We start from the raw sequence: 8568 nt of genomic DNA, 5'->3' as shown, positions 1-8568 counted from the left end.
AAATAAATGTGCACATAAGGCACGATTTCAATTAATATAGCCCAAGTGGGAGAATGTAACGTTTTCCTACTGTGGATTACATTAATTGAGATTGTTATTACCCGATTGTAGGTTTGGTCTAATAAGGTTGGATATAAGGTTTCTTAATTGGTCGGATATAGGTCCGGCTTGTGTGGGCCGAGTTCGGTCCTGCCCGTTATGAGAGGGCTTGGCTGTAAACTCTATAAATAGCGCTGGAGGTCCCTCCTTTGCACCCAACTCTCCAATCTCTCTCAAATGCTTTCAAAACTCACCTAAGGTTTCCGTGAGCCAGCTGAGGCGGCCTCATAGCGCCGGGACTTCAGGGGTGACAGGGGAGAAGACCTATGGTACCGGTTTGTCGTCATTTCCGCATCCAGGACGATAGAATCCAAATTAGGTGCTCAAATTCTATCCATCATTTTACCGTATCGTCAATATCTCATTATGGATCCTAGAGCGCTCGGCCAAGCCATACGGGCCGGCCAAACTTTAGTGACACATCAAGTTTCTGTGACACTGAAAGGAAAGAGAATAAGGACTGACAAAGGGGATGACACATGAGGTATCACTCTTTATGAGGTGTCATCCGTTTGTCACACAATCATATCGAATCCATATAAGTAAAGTCTAAGGCACTTAACACCATGGAAGGCTCTGCGTGATTACATGCAGTTACCGCAATGATTCGGTGTTTGAAACTTTATGGGATCGGATTGACTATTAAGAATTATACATAGACCAAATAAATGTGCAGATAAGGTACGATTTCAATTAATATAGCTCAAGTGGGAGAATGTAACGTTTTCCTAATGTGGGTTACATTAATTGAGATTGTTATTACTCGCTTGTGGGTTTGGTCTAATAAGGTTGGATATAAGGCTTCTTAATTGGTCGGATATGGGCCCTGCTTATGTGGGCCGAGTTCGGCCTGGCCCGTTATGAGAGGGCATGGCTGTAAACTTTATAAATAGCGCTGGAGATTCCTCCTCTGCACCAACTCTCCAATCTCTCTCAAACGCTCTCAAAACTCACCTAAGGTTTCCGTGAGCCAACTGAGGCGGTCTCATAGCGCCGGGACTTCAGGGGTGACAGGGGAGAAGACTTACTGTACCGGTTTGTCCTCATTTCAGAATCCAGGACAATGGAATCCAAATCAGGTGCTCAAATTCTATCAATCCTTTTACCGTATCGTCAATATCTCACTATGGTGATCCTAGGGTGCTCGGCCGAGCCATACGAGCCGGCCAACACTTCTATCCAACGAAGGGGGGACGCATTGGAGGAAGGAGAAGAACCGAGAGAGATGGAGAGGAAAATAGAGAGAAGAATGGTGGATTGAAAAATGGCCGCGCGTCCATCCAAGTAGTAGCAAAAACCAACGGTACCGCATGGCAAGCACTGGGGATCATTTCGATTCTATTTTCGAGTTTTTTTCGCCCATGCAGAGTCCGACGGGACTGCATCCTATTCCTGACGATGCGTCCGCCGCTTTGGAGGCAGCAGAGGATGCGGTGCTCCGAGTTGTCGCCGCTCCTGCCATCGACCTGAGTTCCGTACAGCTCCACAGATTCGGGTGGAGCAGCATGTTGCCACCACTCCTGCCACCCCCGTTGTGGCCGTCGAAACCCCTGCTGCGGCCGACGAGGCGGAGACCCCCGTTGTGGCCACTGAGGCTACGGCTCCCGCAAAATGCGAGGTGGGCCGTATGTTGCCCATGCACTTGCCGCCACCTGTTGCGACCGAGCGAGACGGAGACCCACACTTGTGGCCGTCGAGGCTTCTGCTCCGTAGAGTCTGGTGGAGCCGCATGTTGCCACCACTGCTGCCACCCTCGCTGCGGTCGATGAGGCGGAGACCCGTGCTGTGGCCGCCTAGGCTACGGCTCCGCAGAGTGTGGTGGAGCCACATGTTGCCACTGCTGCTGCCACCCCCGTTGCGGCCGACGAGGCGGACCGCTGCCGCCGCTATTAGGGTAGAGATCCCTGCTGCAGCCACCGCTATTAGGGCGGAGACCCCTGCTGCCGCCGCTATTGGGGCAGAGATCCCTGCTGCAGCCACCGCTATTGGGGCGAAGATCCCTATTGCAGCCGCCGCGATTGAGACTGAGATGCCAGTCTCTGTTACTGTCATGCTCTTACTCACGATCCTCGGCGCCATTTTAAGTATCTTTGTTGCGTTCGGTCATCCCACGCATGTTGTCCGGTATTCGGCATATGTGGTCACCGGATTACTGAGTTTGACCCTAGCGCTCTTGGTGGTGGGAGGCTGGTTCGGCCGGCCTGAGTTGATTCGCACGGGGCGTGCTTTAGCTGGGGTCGATGTAGTTGGAATACTTGTTTTTGCATGGTTCGTTCTCACCAGCTGAGTGATATTTTTTTTTTGTCCGTAAAAAAAAAATCCTCGAGTCTTCATGAAAAGATTGCAATTTTCTTGATCATCAATAACCAAGCAAATCATCTCCCTCTTGCATAAAAAAAAACCAACAACGGAAGTGAATAAGAAGTTTCAAGCAAATCCTCGTTTACAGTTCTACAATCAACATCTTCTACCATCTTAGAGAAAGCAATTAATTGTAGGGAGACAATTAATCTTACTTACTTTTTTTTAGCTTTTCGTTTGAAACTTCTTATTCACTTTCGTTGTTGGTTTTTTTTTTATGTAAGAGGGAGATGATTTGCTTGGTTATTGATGATCAAGAAAATTGCAATCTTTTCATGAAGACTCGAGGATTTTTTTTTTACGGACAAAAAAAAATATCACTCAGCTGGCGAGAACGAACCATGCAAAAACAAGTATTCCAACTACATCGACCCCAGCTAAAGCACGCCCCTTGCCAATCAACTCAGGTCGGCCGAACCAGCCTCCCACCACCAAGAGCGCTAGGGTCAAACTCAGTAATCCGGTGACCACATATGCCGAATACCAGACAGCATGCGTGGGATGACCGAACGCAATAAAGACAGTTAAATGGCGCCGAGGATCATGAGTAAGAGCGTGACAGTAACAGAGACTGGCATCTCAGTCTCAATCGCGGCGGCTGCAACAGGGATCTTTGCCCCCAATAGTGGTGCCTTAAGCCGGGATCTCTGCCTCAATAGCGGCGGCAGTAGGGGTCTCCGCCCTAATAGCGATGGCTGCATCAGGGATCTCTGCCCCAATAGCGGCGACAGCGGTTCGCCTCGTCGGCCGCAGCGGGGGTGGCAGCAGCGGTGGCAACATGTGGCTCCACCACACACTGCGGAGCCGTAGCCTCGGCGGCCACAGTGGGGGTCTCCGCCTCGTCGACCGCAGCGGGGGTGGCAGTAGTGGTGGCAACATACGGCTCCACCAGACTCTGCGGAGCCGTAGCCTCGACGGCCACAGCGGGGGTCTCCGTCTCGTCAATCGCAGCGGGGGTGGCAGCAGTTATGGCAACATGCGGCTCCACCAGACTTTGCGGAGCCGTAGCCTCAGCGGCCATAACGGGGGTCTCCGCCTCGTCGGCCGTAGCAGGAGTCTCGGCGGCCACAACGGGGGTGGCAGGAGTGGTGGCAACATACTGCTCCACCCGACTCTGTGGAACCGTACGGAACTCAGGATCGATGGCAAGAGCAGCGACAACTCGGAGCACCGCATCCTTTGCTGCCTCCAAAGCGGCGGATGCACCGTCGGGAATACGATGTAGTCCCGTCGGACTCTGCATGGGCGAAAAAAACTCGGAACTGGAATCGGAATGATCCCTAGTGCTTGCCATGCGGTACCGTCGGTTCTTGCTACTACTTGGATGGACGCGCGGCCATTTTTCAATCCACCATTCTTCTCTCTATTTTCCTCTCCATCTCTCTCGGTTCTTCTCCTTCCTCCAATGGCACCCCCCTTCGTTGGATAAAAGTGTTGGCCGGCTCGTATGGCTCAGCCGAGCACCCTAAGATCACCATAGTGAGATATTGACGGTACGGTAAAAGGATTGATAGAATTTGAGCACTTAATTTGAATTCCATCGTCCTGGATGCGGAAATGACGACGAACCGGTACCGTAGGTCTTCTCCCCTGTCACCCCCGAAGTCCCGACGCTATGAGACCGCCTCAGCTGGCTCACGAAAACCTTAGGTGAGTTTTGAGAGCGTTTGAGAGAGATTGGAGAGTTGGTGCAGAGGAGGGACCTCCAGCGCTATTCATAAAGTTTACAGCCAGGCCATCTCATAACTGGCTACGCCAAACTCGGCCCATACAAGTCGGGCCCATATCTGACTAATTAAGAAACCTTATATCCAACCTTATTAGACCAAACCCACAAGCGGGTAATAACAATTTCAATTAATGTAACCCACATTAGGAAAACGTTACATTCTCCCACTTGGGCTATATTAATTGAAATCGTACCTTATGTGCACATTTATTTGATCTATGGATAATTCTTAATAGTCAATCCGATCCCATAAAATTTCAAACATCGAATCATTGCGGTAACTGCATGTAATCACACATAGCCTTCCATGGTCACAAGTGCCTTAGACTTTACTGATATGGATTCGATATGGTTGTGTGGCAAACGAATGACACCTCATAAAGAGTGATACCTCATGTGTCATCCCCTTTGTCAGTCCTCATTCTCTTTCCTTTCAGTGTCACAGAAACTTGATGTGTCACTAAAGTTTGGCCAGCCCGTATGGCTCAGCCGAGCACCCTAGGATTCATAGTGAGATATTGACGGTACGGTAAAAGGATGGATAGAATTTGAGTATCTGATTTGGATTCCATCGTCCTGGATACGGAAATGACGACGAACCGGTACCGTAGGTCTTCTCCCCTGTCACCCTCGAAGTCCCGGCGCTATGAGACCGCCTCAGCTGGCTCACGGAACCCTTAGGTGAGTTTTGAAAGCGTTTGAGAGAGATTGGAGAGTTTGGTGCAGAGGAGGGACCTCCGGCGCTATTTATAGAGTTTACAGCCAAGCCCTCTCATAACGGGCTGGGCTAAACTCGGCCCACACAAGCCGGGCCTATATCCGACCAATTAAGAAACCTTACATCCAACCTTATTAGACCAACCCGCAAGCGGATAATAACAATCTCAATTAATGTAATCCACAGTAGGAAAACGTTACATTCTCCCACTTGGGCTATATTAATTGAAATCGTGCCTTATGTGCACATTTATTTGGTCTATGGATAATTCTTCATAGTCAATCCTATCCCATAAAGTTTCAAACACCGAATCATTGCGGTAACTGCATGTAATCACGTAGAGCCTTCCATGGTCACAAGTGCCTTAGACTTTACTGATATGGATTCGATACAGTTGTGTGGCAAACGAATGACACCTCATAAAGAGTGATACCTCATGTATCATCCCTTTTGTCAGTCCTCATTCTCTTTCTTTTCAGTGTCATAGAAATCTGATGCGTCACTAGAGTTTGGCCGGCCCGTATGGCTCGGCCGAGCGCCCTAGGATCACCATAGTGAGATATTGACGGTACGGTAAAAGGATAGATAGAATTTGAGCACTTAATTTGGATTCCATTGTCCTGGATGCGGAAATGACGACGAACCGGTACCGTAGGTCTTCTCCCCTTTTACCCCCAAAGTCCCGGCGCTATGAGACTGCCTTAGCTGGCTCACGGAAATCTTAGGTGAGTTTTGAAATTGTTTGAGAGAGATTGGAGAGTTGGGTGTAGAGGAGGGACCTCCATCGCTATTTATAGAGTTTACAGCCAAGCCCTCTCATAACGGGCCGGGCCGAATTCGGCCCACACAACCCGGGCCTATATCCGACCAATTAAAAAATCTTATATCCAACCTTATTAGACCAAACCCGCAAGCGGGTAATAACAATCTCAATTAATATAACCCACATTAGGAAAACGTTACATTCTCCCACTTGGGCTATATTAATTGAAATCGTGCCTTATGTGCATCTTTATTTAGTCCATGGATAATTCTTAATAGTCAATCCGATCCCATAAAGTTTCAAACACCGAAATATTGCGGTAAGTGCATGTAATCACGCAGAGCCTTCCATGGTCACAAGTACCTTAGACTTTACTGATATGGATTCGATATGGTTATGTGGCAAACGGATGACACCTCATAAAAAGTGATGTCTCATGTGTCATCCCCTTTGTCAGTCCTCATTCTCTTTCATTTCAGTGTCACAGAAACCTTATGTGTCACTAGAGTTTGGCCGGCTCATATGGCTCGGCCGAGCACCCTAGGATCAACATAATAAGATATTGACGGTACGGTAAAAGGATGTATAGAATTTGAGCATATGATTTGGATTCCATCGTCCTGGATGCGGAACTGACGACGAACCAGTACTGTAGGTCTTCTCCCCTGTCACCCCAAAGTCCGGGGCCTTTATGAGACCGCTTCGGTGGCTCACGGAAATCTTAGGTGAGTTTTGAGAGCGTTTGAGAGAGATTGGAGAGTTGGGTGCAGAGGAGGGACCTCCAGCGCTATTTATAGAGTTTCCAGCCATGCTCTCTCATAACGAGCCGGGCCGAACTCGGCCCACACAAGCCGGGCCCATATCCGACCAATTAAGAAACTTTATATCCAACCTTATTAGACCAAACCCACAAGCGGGTAATAACAATCTCAATTAATGTAACCCACATTAGGAAAACGTTACATTCTCCCACTTGGGCTATATTAATTGAAATCGTGCCTTATGTAGACATTTATTTGGTCTATGGACAATTCTTAATTGTCAATCCGATCCCATAAAGTTTCAAACACCGAAACATTGCGGTAAGTGCATATAATCACGCAGAGCCTTCCATGGTCACAAGTGCCTTAGACTTTACTGATATGGCTTCGATATGGTTGTGTGACAAATGGATGACACCTCATAAAGAGTGATACCTCATGTGTCATCCCCTTTATCAGTCCTCATTCTGTTTCATTTCAGTGTCACGGAAACCTGATGTGTCACTAGAGTTTGGCCGGCTCATATGGCTCAGCCGAGCACCCTAGGATCACCATAGTGAGATATTGACGGTACGGTAAAAGGATGAATAGAATTTGAGCATCTGATTTGGATTCCATCGTCCTGGAGGCGGAAATGACGACGAACCGGTACCATAGGTCTTCTCCCCTATCACCCCCGAAGTCCCGGCGCTATGAGACCGCCTCAGCTGGCTCACGGAAACCTTATGTGAGTTTTGAAAGCGTTTGAGAGAGATTGGAGAGTTTGGTGCAGAGGAGGGACCTCCAGCGCTATTTATAGAGTTTACAGCCAAGCCCTCTCATAACGGGCCGGGCTAAACTCGGCCCACACAAGCTGGGCCTATATCCGACCAATTAAAAAACCTTACATCCAACCTTATTAGATCAAACCCGCAAGCGGGTAATAACAATCTCAATTAATGTAACCCACATTAGGAAAACGTTACATTCTCCCACTTGGGCTATATTAATTGAAATCGTGCCTTATGTACACCTTTATTTGGTCTATGGATAATTCTTCATAGTCAATCTGATCCCATAAAGTTTCAAACACCGAATGATTGCGGTAACTGCATGTAATCACGCAGAGCCTTTCATGGTCACAAGTGCCTTAGACTTTACTGATATGGATTCGATATAATTGTGTGGCAAACGAATGATACCTCATAAAGAGTGATACCTCATGTGTCATCCCCTTTGTCAGTCCTCATTCTCTTTCTTTTCAGTGTCAAAGAAATCTGATGCGTCACTAGAGTTTGGCCGGCCCGTATGGCTCGGCCGAGCGCCCTAGGATCACCATAGTGAGATATTGACGGTACGGTAAAAGAATGGATAGAATTTGAGCACCTAATTTGGATTCCATCGTCCTGGATGCAGAAATGACGACGAACCGGTACCGTAGGTCTTCTCCCCTGTTACTCCCAAAGTCCCGGCGTTATGAGACTGCCTCAGCTGGCTCACGGAAACCTTAGGTGAGTTTTGAAAGCGTTTGAAAGAGATTGGAGAGTTGGGTGTAGAGGAGGGACCTCCATCGCTATTTATAGAGTTTACAGCCAAGCCCTCTCATAACGGGCCGGGCTAAACTCGGCCCACACAAGCTGGGCCTATATCCGACCAATTAAAAAACCTTACATCGAACCTTATTAGACCAAACCCGCAAGCGGGTAATAACAATCTCAATTATTGTAACCCACATTAGGAAAACGTTACATTCTCCCACTTGGGCTATATTAATTGAAATCGTGCCTTATGTACACCTTTATTTGGTCTATGGATAATTCTTCATAGTCAATCCGATCCCATAAAGTTTTAAACACCGAATGATTGCGGTAACTGCATGTAATCACGCAGAGCCTTTCATGGTCACAAGTGCCTTAGACTTTACTGATATGGATTCGATATAGTTGTGTGGCAAACGGATGATACCTCATAAAGAGTGATACCTCATGTGTCATCCCCTTTGTCAGTCCTCATTCTCTTTTTTTTCAGTGTCATAGAAATCTGATGCGTCACTAGAGTTTGGCCGGCCCGTATGGCTCGGCCGAGCGCCTTAGGATCACCATAGTGAGATATTGACGGTACGGTAAAAGGATGGATAGAATTTGAGCACCTAATTTGG

The sequence above is a fragment of the Syzygium oleosum genome, unplaced genomic scaffold, assembly GCF_021117445.2.
Source record: "Syzygium oleosum isolate NSW1041296 unplaced genomic scaffold, Sole_v2.1 Sole_v2.37, whole genome shotgun sequence".
Taxonomy (NCBI): domain Eukaryota; kingdom Viridiplantae; phylum Streptophyta; class Magnoliopsida; order Myrtales; family Myrtaceae; genus Syzygium; species Syzygium oleosum.
This window is presented reverse-complemented; position numbering follows the sequence as displayed.